This window comes from Nycticebus coucang, chromosome 4 (assembly GCF_027406575.1).
Source record: "Nycticebus coucang isolate mNycCou1 chromosome 4, mNycCou1.pri, whole genome shotgun sequence".
NCBI classification, from domain to species: Eukaryota; Metazoa; Chordata; class Mammalia; order Primates; family Lorisidae; genus Nycticebus; species Nycticebus coucang.
In genome coordinates, this window is record NC_069783.1 from 125,241,375 (window position 1) to 125,262,987 (window position 21,613).

General features: G+C 51.6%; 1 protein-coding gene across 1 annotated transcript in view; it reads right to left on the reverse strand.

Annotated features, from left to right (window-relative positions):
* FAM222A (family with sequence similarity 222 member A) overlaps positions 1-21,613 on the reverse strand; it is a 57,233-nt gene that overhangs the window by 28,763 nt on the left and 6,857 nt on the right. The window lies entirely within an intron of this gene.

Genomic DNA, 21,613 nt, shown 5'->3' on the forward strand with positions numbered 1-21,613 from the left:
GAAGAAAGGGAAGTTATTTAATACTAAACAGGTGTCTGGAGCCCTAAATTCTGCTGCTTTCTTCTAATAATGAAGTATTCATGAGGAAAAGCCTTTTTTCACTACTTTCTTAAGATACTAATTTCACAACAAGCTCCTTGTTACCGCGCAATTATTCCAATCTTGTATTTCTCCGAGACGGTTGCAGCCTCCCGTCTGTCCTGGCCTCTTGGTAAATGAAAGACAATCACGTAACCACCTTTCATTATGCTCTATTTTACTTTCAGCAAAGGTACCCTGAAAGAAATGATTTCCTCTGAAAGGGACTTTTATTCAGTTTCAAAACCAATTTTCTCCTATTACTGTCTCAGAAAAAAAAAAAAAAGAGAAAGAGAGAGAGAGAGGAAGTGGGGGATGGATGGATATGAAGGGAGGGGAGGTGATTCTCACCACCTCCCAATCGCCAGCCTTAACACAGCAACGCAATAAAAGCTGTGGTATCCACTTCCCGGCTTTGATTTCTGGTAATTTTAAAATAGGCCATTACAATCAGGCAGAAATTATACAGTTTAAAAAGGGAATGAAGTGGGGCTTATTGCAAGGATGGAAGTCCTTGACTGCAGGAACGCAGTCCTGCTCTCTCCTCAGGGACTTGGGACGTGAGCAAATGGCAGGCATAGGCCTGGCCAGGGCCATAACCGCCACAGCCTTGGACAGCCCTGGAGGACATGCCATGCACACAGGCAGGCTGTGTCCTGGAGGATACACCGTGCTGGGCACCCACACACACTCACACTGGTGCACGCTCATGTACACACATATATGTATAGCGTGTGACATGCCCCTCTCATGCCTAATGGCACTCTCTGGCACCCTCTCATACACAGGCAGTCTAAGGGGACACACCATCATGTGCCAGGGCCACCTTGCAGGTAGTGGCTGGAAGCCCTGCAACCTCCCCCACTCTCAGCACATGCTGTGAGATCCCAGGTGGGCTACTGACCCTCTCTGGTCTGTTAATGTGGCTCCATGGTCCCTGTGGTCCCTCTCGTGTCATTTTCTTCCAGAGCCTTGGCCATACCCAGCCCTACCTCTAGTCTTTTACCAGGTGCCAGGGGTCTAGAAGCCCAGCCCTTGACAATTCCCCATGAGCCATACATCCCAGAATGCTTTAAAGGCAAAAATGGGCAGGCTGGTGGGAGGAAGGGGGTATCGCAGTTGAGGGGGTACCAGCAGGTCGCCTATTCTGGAGCCTCTCCTGACCTCATCAGCTGCCCTCCCAGAGGGGCTTTTGTTTTCAGAGTACTCTGATGGTGGGTGCCCAGGCAGTTAAAGGAGCCAAGAGGGGCCATCCAACTGAGCTCAGGGGGCCACAGAGGATTTGCAGGGAAAAAAGTATCCAAGTAAAGGCCTTGACTCAGCTTCTCCTCAGTGACTGCCTGGATCATTCTGTTCCTCACTTCTGGAGGGCCAGGAGGTGAGACCCTGCAGCCTACAAGGGGTTCTCAGTACTCCTAATTTTCCCAATGCACTGCCCATTCTCTCAGGATCCCTATGCCCTGATGGCATGGGCAGGTGGGAAGATCTAAGAGACGGCAGGGGCCAGCCAAACACGACAAGGATAAGTGGGCTTGGGGATGACTTCCCCTGTCATCCCCAGCAACTGTAACCAAGACCCACCCTCCAACCTGGCTGCCTCACACCTCTCTAACCTCTTGCCCCTGCCGGTCCCTCTGCCTACAGCATGGCCAGCCTGATCTGTTTTAGCTCAGGTTTGTCTTATAGACTCTGCCTCAGCTGTCCCCTCCTCTCGATAGCCCTTAATCACACAGAGTTGTAACTGGACTACTGAATTTTTGTAGGAACAAAGACTGTGTCTTATTTGCTTCTCTCTCTCCAGTACCTGGCAAAGAGTCATCATTTAATAGATGTTGAATGAATGACCAAATCAATGAATAGGTTATTGTCAGATGAAGTGACCAAGGCCCAGAGAAACCGAGTGTTGTACACAAGGTCACACAGCAAGGCAGGGACATGATCTTCCTGTGACGCTACCCTGCCTCCACCTTGCAGAAGATCCAGCTCTCAGAACCCCCATACTGGACTCATCACTCCCCTGGCCAAGGACCATCCAGAGAATGCTGCTCATTTTGAAGCCCTATCAGCAAATCAGACTGTTTATAAGCTCAAGGTCTTTTGTGACTTTAATAATAAAAAAAAAGAGGTGGCAGGGAGGGAGGGGGAAAATGTCGAAAGCCTCAATGATTAGAATGCTTTGGCACCTTCCCTGACATGGCGGATGATAAGACGCCTTATCTCAGAGACACCCGTGGAAAAGGTCCGTCCACCAGATAACACCCCCACCCCTCAGCTGTCGATATGCCCTTTCATAGCAGAGGATTTAGATAAAGGAAATGTGACAGGGGAGGGGAAAGAAAGGAAGGAACTTTCCAAGTCTGAGGAGGAATTGAGTCTGTGTGGCTGGCCTTGGCAGAACAATGAATCAGAGGGGGATGGCTAACAGCTGTCTTTATTTTTATTAAAGGAACAGGGAATTGGGGCCTTTGGCCCTGGCCTGCCTTTTGTCATATGGCCCTTGCCTGTCTGGCTGCAGGGGGCATCAGGGAGCCCACAGGCCAGTGTGAGGGGGGAGCTCAGAAACGGAGACGAGGACTTCATACTAATAACAGCTGTGAGCATTTATTGACTGTTCCTGCGCTGAGCCCATGTGCATCTGTCTGTTCTACCTCCTTGCCTCCTCCCTGCAGCCTTTGTGGTCCCATTTCCCAGATTAGGAAACAGGCACAGAGAAGGGAAGCAATCAAACCAAGGTCCCACAGCATTTAGGTGGCAGAACCTAAAGATGTCAACTCTGACCAGACTTGGAAACTTCCGCCCCACACTGTAGGGCAACTCCATTGTCGCTGGGTGGGAGGGTCAGCCCCCAGCTCCCAGTCAGCTTGGCAGAGAGGAACAGAAGTCATGGCCTGCTTTTCCTCAGCACCCAAATCCACTTCTAGAAATTCCCAGAGGGGCTAGAATCCAGAGAGATAGGAAGGGAGGGGAGTGGAGGGGAGCAGAGGGGAAGGGAGAAAGGAAAGGGAGAGGGGGGAGGGGAGGAGAGGAAGGGGCTCCCGGAGGGCCACATACTCAAACATTCACAGAGCCCGAATCCTGAGGCCTGAGGTGGGCAGAACAATACTGCAATGAGTAAAGCCCAGGCCGTGCCTCTTGCCCACCCATTCATTCACTCACTCACCTATTCATCCGGGCAGTGAATGCCTCCCCAGCATTCTGGGAGGCCAGCCATGCACCACGTGCTGGGAACAGTTCTAGAAGTATGGCAATTGGCAAGAACGTCCTGCCAGAAAGGACCATGAGCCAGAAATGACCTCCCACTGACTTTCCACTTCCAAATCCAGTAAGTTATAAACGAACTTTCCTGGCCTCTGCTTCCTACCTCCTACATTTCCCTGAAGTGGCAGGTGAATGGAACTTTCCTTCACGCATCTGGAGGTCAGTAGTCTGCCCCTGCTTGGCTAGGCTGGTCCTGGGGCAAGGGAGAACATGAAGACATACTTGGGCTCCACAGCACAGCCCAGAGGTTGTGACCCTGTGAGGGCCACAGGCTCCTGACCTCTACCCCAAGCCCTGCCCCTACTGCCTACTCTGGCCTCTGTGGCTCCATTCAAGGCTAATGACTGGTTGTGATAGGGAGGGAAAGGTCATGCCAGGAATTTCCTAGTGTGTAATGGCCTCAGGGTGGCACCTGCCAGGTAAAGGCCAGGCACTGGGGTTCTGATAGGCAGAGTGACCTTGAGGCAGTCACAGCACCTTGCTGAATGTCAGTTTCCCAAGTGAACTGTGACAGAAGCCAGGCTAGCCAGGTTGCATGAGGGCCATAAGAGGTGTCACAGTTTGGTTCTCAAACATATGCCAGCACAGGGCTAGGTCCTTGGCCTACTGGCACACGAAGGGGGCTCTGGACACAGTCCTTGTCCTTAAGGGATTTAGAATCTCAAATGCAGACAAGATGGGAAGCTGGAAAAAACCCAGCAGTTTATGCAAAGAGCTAAGTATGTAGTTCCACTTACTATTCCCTCTTAGGAGCAGAAGGCAATCCCTACCTCTCCTCAGGGATGTAGAGCAGTGGGAGCCTCACCATGGTCACACCTTCACCCTCCTGGCTGCTATTGAAGTCTCTTCATGCTGCCTGGCCACATGAAGAGACATCAGCAGTGCTGGTGTGACTTGAAGAATCCCCGGCTCAAGAGATCAGGAGAGGGGTTAAAGAAAATTACCAATGCAGGGAGGAGTCTGGAGTCATGGTAGGAGGCCCAGGGACTGGGGAGAATGAACCCTGGATTGGGGACACTGGGGTCAGACCCCGGATGTGTGGCCCTGAGTGGGTCACTTCTCCATGGTGGTTCCCCCCTCCCAGCACCACAAGCTGAGCCAACACAAAGCCCAGAAAGCTTAATACTCTCTTAACAGCAAGGGCAGGAACCACCGGCTCTGGTCTTGGCCAGGACAGAAAGGTAGAGGGCCCCTTGTCCAGGAGTGTCCTAGGGACCCCCCACCCTTACGGCTCCAGCAGGAGGATACACTGTCTATACTTCTGTCTCCACACTTATCCTTAACTCCATCTGCCTCTCTGTCCTGGTATCTGCCTTTTTTTCATTCCCTGCCCATTTCTCCTTTCCTGACCCTCTCCCCTACCCACTCCTCTCCCTGTCACTCCCCCAACCTCTGTCTCTGCTAGGCAGCCAGAGCAGAAGCCCACCCCCACCTCCCTCCTGCTACTCCCTCCCCTATCCCTGAGCCTGAGGCCTTCCAAGGGACCCTGTTAATAATTAAATGTTAATCTAAAAAGCAATTTGAGCTGTGGCTAGGCAGATCTGGTTAGAGATTACATTAGCATGGAGGAGGCGAGGGTAATTTTCTTTAACCCCTCTCCTGATCTCTCAAGCCGGGGATTCTTCAAGTCACACCAGCACTGCTGATTCAACTGGCACAGGACTTGGCTGTGGATAAGGGGCCTGTGAAAAGTGATTATTTCCCACTGCCATTTGGACTGAAGCACCAGAAGGGGATTTTCACTCTTTTTTTAAGGTTGGGGGTTGGGCAGGGCACTGTCCCTTTTAACAGGAGGCCTCATCTTCTGTCAGGATTACTGCTACACTCTTCTCTACGCCCACAGGCTCAGGGTCTCTAAAAAACAAATCAGAGAGCATACCAGGCTCCCTCGGTTCCCAGGACTGAGATGCCAGCCCTCTGCCTGGCCCCAACCCCTCTGTTCAGTCATCACTTGCTGTTTCTAGCACATCTGTGCCTGGTTCTGGGCTAGGCGCTGGAGGCAGAGATGCTGGTAGATCTAGGCAAAAGGGGAGACCAAAAAGTAAAGTGAAAACTATCAATTTTGGGTGGCACCAGAGTTCTGAGGTGGGCATCCCTCAGCATGCAGACCTGTGCCCATTCAGTCTCTTCTGTTCACAGGCCCTGCCTGGGTCTCTACTCCTTAAAATTCTACTTGACCCTCAACTAAAGCCCAGGTTCCTGAGAGCTTCTCCAAGGTACACAAGGAGCATGGTAAATGTTTGATGACAGAATGACTGGATCCCCCTGAGGTAGCTCTCCCTGAGCCCTCCTCTGTAGGTTCACAGGGTCGTTACCATGCCTGGGTTCAGGAGGCCCTCAGGAGAATGTCTCCTGAAGGAATGATGGGCAAGAGGATGGCCTGGGGAGTCAGGGTTCAGCAGTGTCCCGCTGGGACACAGGGGTGAGCATCTATCCACTGGACCACTGGGGTCTGGGGGTGAGCATCTATCCCTGGACCCTTCAGCACCACGGCCAGCTCCCAGAACATATGCCCTGGAGAACGGGGTGGGGCCAAGCCTGGGAGCCTAGAAATGACACTGGCCATGTGAACTGCCAACTACAATGCTACCTGATGGGGACAGCAGGGCAAATTAAGAGCCTACTGTGTGCCAGTTACTGTGCTAGAGGCTGGGGCAATGACAGATCCTGAAGGGTTAGGAGACATCAGAGGGGAATTACAAGGCAGGGAGATCAGTGGTAGTCATAATGGGGCCACTTTACTTGGCCTGAGGGTGTCCAGATAGGACACCCCAGCTGCTTCATAAAGAGAGTGACAGTATTGTGTCCTGGGCTTCAAAGTCAGATGCCTGAGCTTTATCCCTTAACTCTCTAGCCTTGGGCAAATCTCTCCATCTGAGTCTCTGTATCTTCATCTGGAGAAAGGGTTAATTCCTTACCATGAACTTGCACAAATAAAGTACCAGGGTCATTGTGATAGCAGCCTAAGTGGCAGGCATGATTAGTATTGTTTATGACCATAATCAACAAATAAGCAGGAAAGAGTTAAGTTGAAGGAGGCAGGAGAATGAGGTCCCAAGTGAGGGACTGCACAGGCAAGACGGGGGAACTTGACAGAAAGGAGCAAGTGTGGAGAACCACAGTAGCTTCAGGTTGCTGGAGAACCAACCCTCTTGGCTAGTAATGGAGGGTACCCTAAGGTGGGTAGATTCTCTTCCTGTGGACAACAAGGAAAGACTCAGAGAAGGTGCTGTGTGTGTGTGTGGGGTCCTCCTATGAAGGCTCAAAAAGGCACCCTCTCCTGATGATGAGTGACGTACAGACCTGGCTGGCCCTCTACCAGGGCCAGGGGCCCATGAGGAACAGTTCCTGAGAAGTGGATGTGTGGATCTCATTTTCCTGCCCATGAGCCTTTGGGAGGCTCTGGCTAGAGGTTCAGGACCCCAGACTTTCCTACCCAGCTCCTAACTCCTAAAGAGCCAGATCCCAAGGAGAAGAGTTTAAGGAGTGGCTGAGCCTCCCCTCTCCTAGTTCCAGCCTTGGCTCTTTCATGAAAAGTGGCAGTCAAGTCTCCTTCATCACCTCCCAGCAAAGGGGCCTTGGGGAGACCTGGGAATCGATACTGAACAGCATCGGTACTATAATGCTATAATGGGTACTGGGGAGCTCAGTAGAGGCTCCCAACTAAGGTTTTTTTGGAGGTGGTCACAGAATCTTTCTAGAGGAGCAACACATAAGTGCAGACCAAAGTGGGGGTGTCACAAGATGACACTGGAGATCCTAGAATAGGGAACACTGTGTGCAAAAGGCAAAGGTAAATCTCACAGGGAGCTGTGAGGGGCTCAGTATTCCCAGCCATCCTCCCACCTATTCCCCTACTCCCTATACCCACAGTTCAGGGTTAAACAAGGCAACAGGGAAGAAGAAAAAAATCTAATAGTAAGAGCAATAATAAGAGCTAGTTTTACTTTTAGTGTTCCCCATGGGCTCAGCACTTTACAGACATCACCTCATGTAACCTGCACTGCAACTGGGAAAGACACCACTGCTGTTGTACCTCTGAGGACAGAGGAGGGAAAGGCCATCCAAGCCCAGTGGGCTGATGGAGCAAGGCAGAAAAGCTCTGTGGAAGAGGTGAGCCTGGGCCAGATGGGTCTTGAGGATCCGGACCCAAAGGGGAGATGAGAAGATGACTGGGTCCTTGGGCAAGAATGGTCCTGGAGCATTCGGAAGATGGAAAGGCCCAGGTGGGAGGGGAGTGGGTTAAAGTGGCTGGTGAGGGCTACTCTTGACTTTTCGCCTGATGCCAAGAATGACAGATGCTTCTGGAGGTCAGATTGGGGCAGAAATGAATGGTACCTTCAGGGCAGGAGCTAGGAAACAGAACAGAACACTCCGACCCACTACAGCACCAACATCTGGCCCAGCAATTCCATATCCTTAAGTTCACGAGCTCTCACGACTTTTGTTTTTGGGGTTTTTAACCTTTGAGAGCCAAACACCACTCATCACTCATGTGTGGGCCAGTCTCTAGCTTTCCTCCTTTGTTGTGAGCTGGGGTGCAGGCTGTGGTGTCTCTGTCCACCCTTATGGTTGAGGAGTGCTCTCCATGTCATCCGGCTCCAGGGCACTATGATTTGGGTTCAGAACGACTGGGTTTAAATCGGGGCTCTGCTCACCACCTAGCCCATGACTGTGTTTAACTCTGGGCAGTTGTATTTTTCTTGTGATTTTCTGTATTTCTAATTTTTCTACAATGAACATTCATCATACTTCTGGCCTTTTTCTTTGAGACAGAGCCTCAAGCTGTCGCCCTGGGCAGAGTGCTGTGGCGTCACAGCTCACAGCAACCTCCAACTCTTGGGCTTAAGCCATTCTCTTGCCTCAGCCTCCCAAGTAGCTGGGACTACAGGCGCATGCCACAACACCCAGCTATTTTTTGGTTTTAGTTGTCATTGTTTGGCAGGCCTGGGCTGGATTCAAGCCTGCCAGCTCTGTGGTGTATGTGGCTGGCGCCTTAGCCGCCTGAGCTACAGGCACCGAGCCTGGCCTTTTGAAAAGGGAAAAGAACTTTTCAAAAGAGATTTCGCCCTCTTCTGACCACCTGCATACAGGAGGTTGCTGCTCATTGTAAATTCACTGACATGACAGGGAACAGGTGCTGGAGAGGAGGCGGGGCAGAGATAGGAAACCCCAGAGGCTTTGAAATCCAGGAGGATAGGAAGCAGTGTGCCAAGTCTAGCCGAAGTCTTGGCAATGAATCTTCGACAGCAGAGCCCTGCTCTGTCCGTGCATGTATTGCTTCCATGCCCCCATGCCATCCTCTAGTCCATGCTTCTCTCCCCACTCAAAAACCCTCTCCTGGCTTCGAGATATTTCTAACAGCATCCTAGGAAGCCCTGCATGAACCCTGTCCTCATTCCCTACTTGCACTGTCCCTGATCCCTGCTAACCCTAGTCAGCCACACTGGCTTTCTTTTTGTTCCTCTAATTGGCCAACAACAACCCTCATCCTACCCCACGGCCTTTTCACTTACATTTGTGTCTCTACCTAAATATTCTATACTAGTCCTGTCCAATAGAAATATGTAATAATATGAGACCCATATGTAATTGAAAATTTCCAGCAGCCATGGAGGAAATTAAGCCTTTTTTTTTTTCTTTAGACAGAGCTTCTCACTTAGTTGCACCTAGCAGAGTGCCATGGCATCACAGCTCACAGCAACCTCAAACTTTTGGGCTTGAGCGATTCTCTTGTCTCAGCCTCCCAAGTAGCTGGGACTACAGGCACCTGCCACAATGCCCGGCTATTTGTAGGGACGAAGTCTCGCTCTGGCTCAGGTTGGTCTCGAACTTATTAGCTCAAACAATCCACTTGCCTCAGCCTCCTAGAGTGCTAGGATTACAAATGTGAGCCACCGCATCCAGGCCAGAAATTTTAAGTCTTAATCATTTATTTTATTTCATCCAACAGATCCAAAATATTATCATTATCCCTTCAATATGTAATCAATATTCAGAAACTACTAATGAGAAATTTTATGTTCTCATTTTCATACTGAGTCTCTGAAACCCATAATGGATTGTGCACCTATTAGGAGATTTCAGTTTAGATTTGCCTCACTGTGAGTGTTCAATGCCACCTGTGGGCAGGGCACTGCTACACTGTCTCCAACACTCCCCCCCACAGGGGCATTCTCAATGTCCCTCTACCTCCTCCAAGAGGCCTTGACTGCCTGGCTGAGTTGTCCCGTCATCTCTGATCTGCCTTTGCTGTCATTACTGCTCTGAAATCACGTCGTTGATGAATGGTTTAGTGCCTGTGTTCTCCACCAGGCCGCAGACTCTGCTGTTTGTACGCTGGGGCACAAAGTAGGCACTCAGGGTGGACAGGTGTTAGGGGATGGGGATGTTGGGTCTGGGGCTCTTGTCTATCTACCTCATTCCAAATTCTACTTGTGGTGATGAGAGGCAGTGGTGGAATGCGGGTAAGCACACGTGTGGGGGACATGTATGCATGCACACACACACAGATCTCCCCTAGCCCCTTCCCCCACTTCTGAAAAGCAGGCCCAGAAGATGGGCCTCCTTTCAAAATCAGCCCGGCGCAGAAAAACGGCTGTGACAGCACAAAGCCGAGATTGAATCAGCGGCGGGCCCGATTGCCTGGTGACGGTTACAAATGATCTGATGTGGAAAAGACGGGATCAGATGTGTGCAGAACGACGGCTGCTCTGCGCCCCACATGCCAGACAATGGGCTGCTGGGCAGGCAGGCAGGCAGGCGGGTGTGCAGGTGGCTCCCAGGAGCACAGGCTCAGCACAGAGTGGGTCCTTCCTGGGGACTGGACTCTAGGCTTGACTATCCCCATGCACCCACTCATTGAGCTCTGCTCTGGCAAGGAGGTCATTTATGAAAGGCAAAACCAAATGCTGCCCAAATGCCCAACACCTGGGCAGAATGTCCCCAATAAGAGACAAAAGCTGCCCAGTCAGCTCTGGGCAGTCAGAAGGTGGTTGAACTTGATTTTCTTCATTGGATTTGTTATTTCCAAATATTAAAAGATGTGTATTTTGTTCTCAAGTGAAAACCTCCCTACTTCTTGCCCCTTAACCAGCCCCCAGTCTCTGTGCTCAGAACCTCACAAGGGCAGATAGGAGGGGGTTGTACACAACTTCATGATGGTCAAGGGGTGGGGTGATTCTAGACCTGGGCTCCTAACCACCAAGTAATAAATGCAGTTTTACTGTGACCTACTCCACAGCCCTGTAGGGGAAGTCTGGGTCCAGAGGGATTGTGTGGGTTGTCCAGGGTGCAGAGCAGTGACATAGTCAAGCCACACACCCCTCTCTTGTCTCTTCCTACCCCAAGGCCAGATACATAACAGATGCTTAATAAATCCCACAGTTGCACAGAGGGATGGATTGGAGCCTTTATTGCCCACTGCTTCCTAACCTAAATGGCCCAGGGCTCACATATTCCTCTGGTCATTTGCCCTGGCCCTTGGGGTCTCTCCCCACTTTGTTTCACTGCAACATATCACCTCAACCTGAGAAACCCCTCTGCAGATCTCAGACATCCGTGCCTTAGAGACCAGGGTGCTCCTCAACGTGCATAGGCAATGCATGCCCCCCTCCTAGCCTGCAGGGTGGAGGCTCAAGGCCTGGGAAGCTTCTGGAGGAGGTCTGGGCAGGGGGTCAAAGGAACAGCAGCTCTGTGCTGGGTGTCACACCACAGCTCACATGGAGCCTTAAGTCTGCCCTGAGGTGTGGCTATCCTCACTCCTCCCATTCTCCCAGGGCAGCCAAGGCTCAGAGAGGAAAAGGACTTGTCTAAGGCCACCAAGTCTACCAGACTCTAGAGGCCATGGCATGGCCATGCTGAGCAAGTACTGGGGTTTCCAAGTGTCTCACAGGACTGGCTGTTTTTGGGATGGGAATAGGGTCATCTTCCTGGCCACGGTCCTGAGAGGTTGGCATGACTATAGACCAAGGGGGCCACCCTGTGGTCAGGCAAGTTACTCTTTGTGTCACCGCCACCACCACCGCCACGATGGCATTCTGCCAGTCCTCAATCTCCAGACCCACTTTGGCCCCAACAGGGCAAAACAACACCCTGACTAAAGCACAAACCCAGAACTCAGTTGGCACCCCAGCTCAGCCACTCACTAGCAAGACCATCTTGAGTAAGTCCCTTGAAGCCTCAGTTTCTCTATCTGAAAAATGGAATTAGAAATCATGCCTTCCTTGTCAGCCTGAGAACTAAGCTGGATGAGGCATCTATTGCATATACCATCTTTGAACTGCCCACCCTCAGCTCTCACCATTATGACACAACAGCATGGGGCTTAGAGAGGTGAAAGGATTTGTCCTTCATCACACAGCAGTCAAGGGGAAGAGGCTGGTGCCCCTGAGCTCCAGGATCTAACCAACTCCTTCCAGCAGTTTATCCTCTAACTCTCAGGGACAAAGCCCTGGACTCACCTGGGTTACAGTTGAGTGGAGGTGGCTGCAACGAGTGCACTCACCAAACCCTGCTTGAGCACCTGCGGAGTACAGGGCCGCAGGGACCCAGAGGAGCGGCAGGCACAGCAGAAGTGACTAAGACACGTGCCTGGCAACCGCAACCCCAACCCCAGATGGGGTTTCAGGGAGAACAGAGTGGAGGGGTCCTTCACAGGCCAGCAGGCAGCTTTCTGGAAAAGGAAACATCTGAGTGCCCCAAAGGCAAGGGTACCACCAGGGCTTCAGTGAGCCTGACAAGCCAGGCCTCCTGGAGCTAGATGATCTGGTGTGGGGGTGGAGGAATACCCCATGGGCAGATGCCACAGATAGTACTTTTTGGTCAGTCACTTGCCCACTGAATCATCCTAACCTTCTTGGGGTAGGGACTATTATCTCAATCTTGCAAGAGGACAAACTGAGGTGCAGGGAGGGGAAGCCCCTTGCCTAAAGCCATCTGGTAAGGGACTGGTGGAGCAGGCATTTGAGCTACATCTAGCTCCCTGATTGTTAACTAAGTACCCACAGCCACTGGGAGGAGAGTTGGGCAGGGGCAGGCCGGCTGCATGGTGTAGGTGAGGGAGGGGTCAGGAGAGGCCTCAAAAGCCCGGATGAGGCCTTGGCACATCATCCAGACAAGAGGGAGCCAAGGAAAAGGTGTGGTGGTTACAGCACAGACAGCCCGTCTGGGTTCAAGCCCCAGCCAGCTCCTCTGTGTGCCACCTGTGCAGCCTTGGACAAGTCACCTAATCTCTTCATGCTTCAGCTTCCCCATCTATAGAAAGCAGCTGATAATATACCTACCCCACAGACCAGTGAGGTGGATTTTTATGTATTTATTACATTAAAACAACAAAAAAATTAAAAACTGAAAGCTGGTAGACTGAGGTAGTACCCAGTCATGTTTGGGGACAATCATGACCACTGGGCCTGCTCCCACCTTTTGGCCCAGGTGGGTGCCAGGCCGGGGGTGGGGGGTAGCAGCGGTGTCTCCTAGGCTTGCCAGGGCACGTGCCAGCATGTGCATGCGTGTGCGCGTCTGTGTGTGTTGCTGCAGCAGCTTCTATGCAAACATGTTAATTTGTTTTCATTTTGTGTTTTTTTTCCCTCGCAGGATAATTGGGTGAGTTTGAAGTCTTGGCGAGGCTGCTGATTATAGCTATTTGGGTGGTGCCCTCGTGGGGCCTGGGCCTGCCTCCTGCCTCTGGAAGTGAAGGCAGTGGCTGTAAGTGTCTTGAGGGTTTCAAGAGAAGCCACTGGGTTCTAAGGGCTCTTGCTGGCTGGAGATGGTTGAGGCGTGCTGGGCCCCCAACATTTCCCTCACCCAGATGGCACTACATGACTGCAGGGTGCAAATCCTGCCCACAAACAGCTTTTCTTTGCCCTGTTTTCTGTGTTAAAAAAATCTGTGACATGGTTGCCAATGTTCAAAAGGAAAAAAAAAAACATACTAGATAGAATTCCACCTAAAATTCTTATTGTCTGCTTTCTCTTGAGGTAAAAAATAAAAAAAAAAAGCCCAAACCTGACAGCTCTCTGGAACCACTGAGCCCATCCCCAAGGCCAGCTGGCAGCTGCTCTGCTCCTCAAGTTACCTGCCTGACTTCCACAGGCACCTGAGTTTTCTACCTGGAGAAGGGTGTGGGCTCTGGAGTTAGGCAGTTCAAAGTGTCCTTGGCAGCCATTTGACCTTGGCCAATATGAGGCTCTGTAACCCACTGCCTGGCCTTTGGAGGATTCAAAGGAGATGGAGTTTTCAGGAGAACAGTAGGGGCTTGGTAAGTGTTTGAGTTGCAACAGGAGCTCTCTGCTCTGCAGCATCTGGATGTGACTTCATCCTTGCACATGCAGCCTTGTCATTGACCTGTTTGTGCCTATTTCACCCTGGGAACTGGGTCTTTGAGGGCTGAGCCTGTGACTCTGGTTCAGACATCACTAAACACCTACCATGCACCACACCATACTCCAAGAGGTGGGAGAGAGGTAGAAAGGGCTTGGGGGGAGCTCTGGAGATGAGCAGGGTATAAGACTCTTAGCCCTGCAGAGAAGGCACCTGTGTGCATGAAAAGGGGATGGTTAAAGCACACCTGGTAGAAGCCACAGCCTAAACAAAGGCACAGAGGAAGGAATGGCCTGGCAGATGGAAGCTCACCCCAGGTTGCTGGATTATGCTGTGGGAAGCCAAGTGGCCTTTGGGGGATTCCTGTGTGTGGTTTTGGGTCTCCCACAGGGCCAGGCTCACAAAGGGGACTTAGTGTCTATAGTGGACAGCTGCCTGTCCCTGGAAATCACCCTCCCTGTGTTCCTGGTCTTCTTGGGACCCTGGGACTCTTGATAAATCACTTTAGCTATCTAATCCTTGGACTGCTTGCCTGTGAAATGGGGCTGTAGCAGGGATCTAATGAGACAATCTCTGAACATATTTATGTTTCTGAGAATCCCTGCCACCCCCTACTGCCTCAGCTTGTCCTTTTACCTCTCCCAGAAGGCAGAAGGAATGCTGGGAAACCCAGCACTTTTGCGTGCTCTGTGTTTGTGCAGACACTGAGCTCAGCACTACTGAGTCCCAGCACGACAGCACTCCCCAATGCCTCTGGAGGTGGGTTCTAGTTCATTCCCATTTTCAACTATGCAGACTGAGGCTCAGAGATGGTTTAATGAGAAGAGCAGCCCTCAACCGGGTCCTGTGCTTGACTTCCACCAAGGTTGCAGCCTCTAGCTTGGAGGTTGGCCAGATGGAAGGATGGGATGGGATGGATGCTCAGTGCCCACTCAGGGATAGAGACCACCAGCTGCCTTCCTGATGGCCTTCCTCTACCTAGGGCTTTAGTGACAGAGCAGACCTGGAAGCCTGGCCCCTAGCACCTCTCTGTGCTCTCCCTCCAGTCCATCCCAGGGAACAGGCACCTTGAATCGCAATCCTGGGCCCCAAGGGTGTAGTGCAAAGAGCAACTCCATGGAGAGAAAAGGCTTCGAGGTTGGAAAAATTCCTGCCCCATTACTGGCTGCATGGTCATGGAGAGTCACTTGTCCTTTCTCAGCCTCAGTGTCTTCATTGGTAATAAGGGACTACTTCCTGCAGGGTGAGTGCAGGGTCTGCCACATATTAGGCCCACAGCAAACCAGGTTAATGGTTGCCCATGGTTCCTCTAACAGCTAGAGGCCACCAGGAAACAAGAGGAGGAGGCAGGGGAAATGATGACAGGTTCCCTGGCCTGTTCCCTGGGGTTATCGGGCAACCCTCACTGGAGGGCTTGGGCCTCCCTGGTCACACGGGGTGGCAGCTGGCAGAACCTCCTCCCCCACTGACAGTCATACAAAGGGGCCTCTATTCCAGCTTTAAGCATTTGTCCCCGGCCAGCCAGGCCACACCTCCCTCTCCCCACTCTTCTGGCTGCCCGGCCTGGCCCAAGCCTACACAAAGCCCAGCGTGTCTGTGCCAAGTCAGCCTGCCCTCAGAAGACCCTGCCAACAGAGAGCTCAGGAACTCAAAAGGGTCCTGGGAGGGGTGTGTGATATGTGGCAGGGCCTCATTCATGCCCAGGTCACTATGAGAGGCGCTAGGAAGATTTCGGAGTGATGAACCTGGGTACCAATCTGCTTCCAGCTTCCCTACTCCTAGCTGTGTAACCTCAGGTTAGTTCCAACCTCCGTTTCCTCATTTGTCAAGGGGAACCATATTGTCAAGAGGGACTATGACAATAACATGCCCACCTTCCAGGAATGTCAGAAGGTTCAGGGAGGTGACTTGGAGCCTGGTACATAGTCAGCACCCATCACCTCAGAGCCAGATAAGAAGCTGTGAAGGGTGGGCAGGCAGGAACAGGACCAAGCATGTTCAGCATTCCTCTCCTCAGTCCTGCCTTGGAAGCCTGCTAGGACCAGGCCCCTGATGGGGTGGCACTCCCCTCTAGACCACGCCATGCCTACTCTCTACCCAGTAAGGTTTCCAGTCTGTGGATGCTGATCCCCCAGGCTAGGTCTCAGCCCATAATGCCCTTGGCCCATCTCTAGGAGCAGGGAAAACAGCAGTTACTGTTTGTTAAACATCTACGGTATTTGAGGACTTGCAGGTACACCATCTCCTTTCAACCCTGCAGTTATCCTGAGGGAGTGCAGCAGGATGGCACAATGGTTACAGGCTGTGCAGCCCCAGCAACCTGGGTCTATTTCCCATCCCCACCCTTTTAGACTCACTTAGGACTCAAGCCTCATACTCTCCCTGTTGATAAGAGAAGAGAGGCAATTCACCCTCAAAGGCTGTGTGCAAAAAAACAAATGAGATAAAAACAGCATGATGTCCCCAGAACCCAGCAAGCTTGAAATCCTGACCACTGGGCTATTACCCCCACTCAAAGGAGGAGGAAACTGAGGCCCAGTGCTTGGCTTGCAGGAGGCGGGCAGTAAACCCTGAGAATCATTTTAGGAGATGCAATAGGGATTCAAAACCAAGTCTGGTGGATGCTGAACCCCTCTTTTCTACTTGAAGATTTTGTGAACAGTTTTTAGCATTTTTTCCCCCCTCTTTCTCAAAGGTCTTCAGCTCTGTGGGCTGTATATCTTATGAACGACAGGGCAGGAGGCCCGGGCCAGCAGCCCGACCCCCAGGAACGCTTGCCCTGCCACACAAAGTCCCCCTTTCTCCCTCCCACCCGCTCAGGGCAGCCAAGTGAACAGCAGAATACTAAGTAATTAAGCTGGTGCACACCATCCGGGTGCCCGGGAACACTGTGGAGTTTCCCTTTTATGTTTATAGCAATTGTATGAAAATGTGCAACATGGAGCGGCACCAGCTGACAAATGAGACGAAACAGACAGGATTCCGGGCCGGCTTTTTTCTGGGCCTGATTGGCATTAATTGTGAGCGTTTACAAAGCACAACTCCTCGCCTGACATTTGCTTCAAGCGAACGTTTCCTTCTAATAGTTTTAATGATTACAAAGGGAGCTGGTGATCACTACCCGGTGGGGAATAGGCTGTCTAGTGCCTGGGCTGGGATCACCTGTGTCCCGGGGATGGTCCCAAGTCCCATACTCTCCTGCTATGGCAGGGCTGCGCCAAGGGCCAGGCCTCAGGCACCAGAACCTCCATTTGAGGCCTGGCTGCTGGCACATCCCAACTGCCAATTTGTAAAGCTGATGAGGAAACCCACAGGCACAGACCCAGGAGTGAGAGAGAGGAGCAGAAGAGCAGGACTGGGCTATCCTGGCTCTGAGGCTAGGAAGCCTCAGTTTCCTCATCTGGCCATGGGGGTAGGAAGATGTCCACAAATGCTGGCTGCTCTTTTCTTGCTGTGTGTCCTTGGTCAAGTTCCTTCCCAGCTCTGGGCCTCACCCTCCTCACTTAGAACATGAAGGGCAGGGACTTGTTCAGCTGGAGCCACTCAGACCAGGGTTCCAGGACCGGCTCTGGCCTCTTTTCAGCTGCACAACCTGGGGAGAGCCCCTTAATCTGTCTGAGCCTCAGTTTCTCTCACCTGCAGAATGGAGTTCAATGGAGTTCACAGGCACCCTAGATTGCAGGGTGGTTTCTAGACTTCAATGAGAAAGAATAAAAACCCTAAATTCTTGGCAAGCCAAGTCTGTGTCCCATTCCCTCCCTGGAGAATCTTACAAATACCTCCCTCATGTATTCATTCATTCAGTAGACATTAAATATCCCGGTTAGGATCTTGGGAAGATATCAATGAACAAAGCAAAGACACTCAAGCAAAGATGCTCTCTTAGGAGGCTCCCAACCTCACAGCAGGAGAAAGAGGACAGACACACAGACACACTTCACATGCAGTATCCCACTGACTTTTCATCCCCATTTAAAAGAGGAAGAAACTGAGGCACACAGAAGGAGAAATGACAGTCTGAAGATACCCAGCTGGGATGAGGCAGCATGGGACTCAAACCCTAGCAGGTTGCCACAGGTAAGTAACTCAGAAGCCCCCAACAAGACCAGCCTACTCTGGCCCTGGGAAGAAGGCCCTCTGAGGACTGGAGAGCTGACCACTGGCCTCAGTGGCCTTTCCAATCTTGGGTGGGGCTCATCTGCAGAGCCAGGCTGGGCACCAGGGCAAGAAAGGCATCATCTGTGAGCCTTGGGCAGCCCTATCCTCCTGGGGTTCCATTTCTTGGGTAGAAATGAGTTAGGACATGCCTTGTCCTTGGTGCCCCACAACCCTGCTCACTCACATACTCCCATGAACATACTGTGCAGTGCCTAGTCCATGCCAAGGCCTGATTCAGAGGCCATGCAAACAGCATCAGCCAGGTGGCTGGGAAAAGCAGAGGCAAGGTACTTTAACCATGGTGCAGTGCACGCAAGGGCCTATAGGTGCAAGAGAATCCAATGGGTTCAGGAACTGCCAGCACTTTGTTGAGGCTGTAGCATCCTCCAGCAACCAGGCCCAACTTCTAGGTGGGCCCCATGAGGTCCTCTCACCCTCACTCTACCTGGCCTCTGGCTTTGGCAGGCCCACCCTGCAGGAAGCCCCCAGAATGCGTCCCAACTCTGTGCTTGGCTCCTGCCAGAAAAGCCTTGGCAATTATTTCTTTTAGAATTCGGTTGGGGCGGGGGGCGAGGGGGTGGAGAGAAAAACAAAAAAAAGGGGGGGGAAGATTTTTTTCCCTTTTGCATATGGTGGCACAGATGGTCCCATGATCCATAAAAACTGTTTGCAATTAAACTCCCACTTTGCATGGCTGGATTTGTCAGTTGTCTAAACCACAAGTGTGGGGCTCCACACTGACAGGGAGACAGGATGTGGGACAGGGTAGGGCGGGGCGGGATTTGGCAGGATGGGTGGAGGCCCTGAAGTTTGTGCTGGGCTTAGGGCCTGAGCTGATGGGGTGTTGCAGCCGCCATGCCAGCTCCCTCTCTAGGCGTCCCCCAACCTTCGCCAGGAGTCGGAGCAAAGCCAGGCAGCTGGGGTGGGGTTTGGCAGGGTTTCCCTGCTCAGCAGAGACTTGGCCAGTGCTGGGTGTCCCGGCTGTGGGGGTAATGAGGGTAGAAAGAATGGAGCTAATCACCACTTGGTCCCTGCCAGAGAGGACCCAGGATAGGCAGGAGGGTGGTTAGGTAGTAAGAGTCGTAACGGGGGTCCAATATGCAGGTTCAAGATAGAACCTCTGGCCTACTTGGCAGAAGGGATCTACAGTGATGCCAGGAAGGGATGCCAAGGGCCAAAACTGGCTTCTTTCTCATCCCCAGACAAAGTGGCCCAGCCTCCTTATATTCCTTTGGAAGCGGGTAGGGAAATCAAGGTAGGCACTAAGAATATCTCAAGGGCCTGAGCTCCCCCTGCCAAACCAATGGGCTCTCTGCATTTAGGAGTCTTTTCAGAGGGCTTCCAGAATGGAGGGCCACCCCCCCACCCCCACTACCCCTGGGCTCAAAAGTGCTAGCTTGCCACCGCAGCTGCTGCCCCAGGACACTTGCTTGTTTGGGTTAACAAATGCATCATTTGGCTTTGGGAAATCCTGATATTGCTAATAATTGTTCCCTGATGAAAAGAAATAAGGCCTTGATACCCCCTTACCCCCACCCCCTCCAAGCTGGGAAAGAAAAGTCATAAAAATAGCTTGTTATCTCACCTATTGAGGCTCCGACTGGATGTTACTGCTAATTGGGTATAACATCCTTGTCTTGTTCTCTCAGAAGCTAAATCAAGAAAGCGCCACTGCTGCGAACTAATTATATCTCCGGCCTGCAGCCTGCAGCTTGTCTCTCCCTTTATTGAGTTAAAAAATGGTCACGAACCTTCATCTTTCATCCCCCCAAGCACTGGGCCAACACTGCCCGCCAGGCATGGCTGGCAAGGCACAGACAGCCCAGCAGGAAGGTATAGGAGGACTCCTGGGGACAGGCAACAGGATGAGGAAGTGCTGGGAGGGAAGCTCTTACCCCAGGTAACTGCCTGGCCCCCTCCCCTGCCCCTCACTGCCAGGTCTGGAGTTCAACTTTCTCTGGGGAGAGGGACTCTGGCCTCTCTCCTCCATGTAGCTGGGTCCCTGGGGAGGTCAGCAGGGTTTAAGTCCCAGGAGGATTCACTCATTTATTCATTCAACAAACATTTCTTGGATGCCTACTCTTGTGCACTAGTCTGTTCTAAGCTAAAGCTTCCAGTAGACCAGAGGTAGCCCCAAGCACCCTCAGCCTGGGTTCATAAAGGTGTTTTTTTTTTCTTCTTATTTTTTTTTTTATTGTTGGGGATTCATTGAGGGTACAATAAGCCAGGTTACACTGATTGCAATTGTTAGGTAAAGTCCCTCTTGCAATCATGTCTTGCCCCCATAAAGTGTGACACACACCAAGGCCCCACCCACCTCCCTCCGTCCCTCTTTCTGCTTATAAAGGTGTTTAATATGTACTTATCTGCTATAAGTTTCATTGTGGGAAGATAAAGTCCAAATGCTAAGGCCAGCCCTGGTCCTTCTACAGTCCCCTCTCTCTCTCCACATGCTGATGCCTCAATCTAAACACTCCAGCCTGCCTGCCTCTGGGCTACCTCTCATACTATACCCTTTGCCCAGAAAGTCATTCTCAGATCTGCTTGTCAGAAGTTCACCAGCCTTTAAGGCCTCAGAATAAATGGCACCTTTTCCAGAAAGGCTGTCCTGCCTGCCTGCCACCCCCAGCCCTACCCCAGGCTATGAATTTTCAGACTTGGGTTTGCATGCCAGTTCAGCAGCCACTCAGCAAGTGCATAATCCTACTCTGCTTGCCCAGGCTGAGCCTCAGTTTCCTTATCTCTAAAATGGGCCAAGAATTCCTCCTTGAGGTGCTGAGAAGCATGCTCCAAGTGCTCTGCAGAATGCTGAATGAGAGCAGGCCCGCGAAGGACTTAGCTCTCAGGAAGAGCTCAATAAATGCTAACTCTTATTATCATCCAGACTGTAATTTGGAATCTGCAGGATGAACATGAGTCTCTGTGTGAGTTGGAGGAAGGTAACATACTTCCACACCTAAAAGGCTCTTGTGGCTGAAGAACCACCCAGATTCTCCCAAATCTCTTGTTCTGGCACCCTGGTCCTTTGAACCATACAGAGCCACGCCAGAGGCACCCCTGAGCTCATCAAGGCAGGCAACCAGTTTCAGCTCCTAGGCCCTGCTGATTGATTGGCACTGCCTGCCCAGAACCCTGGAAAGAACCCAAGGTCAAAAGAAAAGCTCAGCAGGGGAAGAGGGCAGCAATTGATTGGCAATGTCTGCCAAGGACACAGCGGTATAAGGCAACGAGGCCTGCCACAGATTTGCCATCCTTGACATTTATGAAGGACGTGGCTGAGTCTGGGTTAGGAGGGGTCGGAGTTGTGGGGGGTGACCTGCTCAAAGTCATGCAGCTCAGAAAACAGCTGGCCCAGAACAGGTTCCTTTTAGGCCCCTGCCTAAGTATCCTCCCACACCCAGTACCGGCACAGGTAGAGGAAGAGGCCAAAGCTTGTGCAGATAATGAAGGATATTCTCGTGACCTGCCACATGGCCCTGGGCTATTGCTTCACCTTGCTGAGCCTCATTCCTTGATTGACACAACAGAGATTAAAAACACTCTTCATAGAGTGATTAAATGCAAGAATTAAATACTGAAGTAGGAAGCTAAGTCTGGCACACAGCAGATACCAACAGTACCCTGTGATTCTCGTAAAAGGCAAAAGTGTTTAAAAGAAGTCTTAAAAAAAGAACCCAGCAATTACAAGTGCCGCTTCCTCCAGGGAGCCCTCCCCAGATACCCTAACCATAACTAAGAATTTCTAGCTCTAGTTTCCTCTAAAAGACAAGAGGCAGAGAAGGGTAGGGCCCACCCAGCT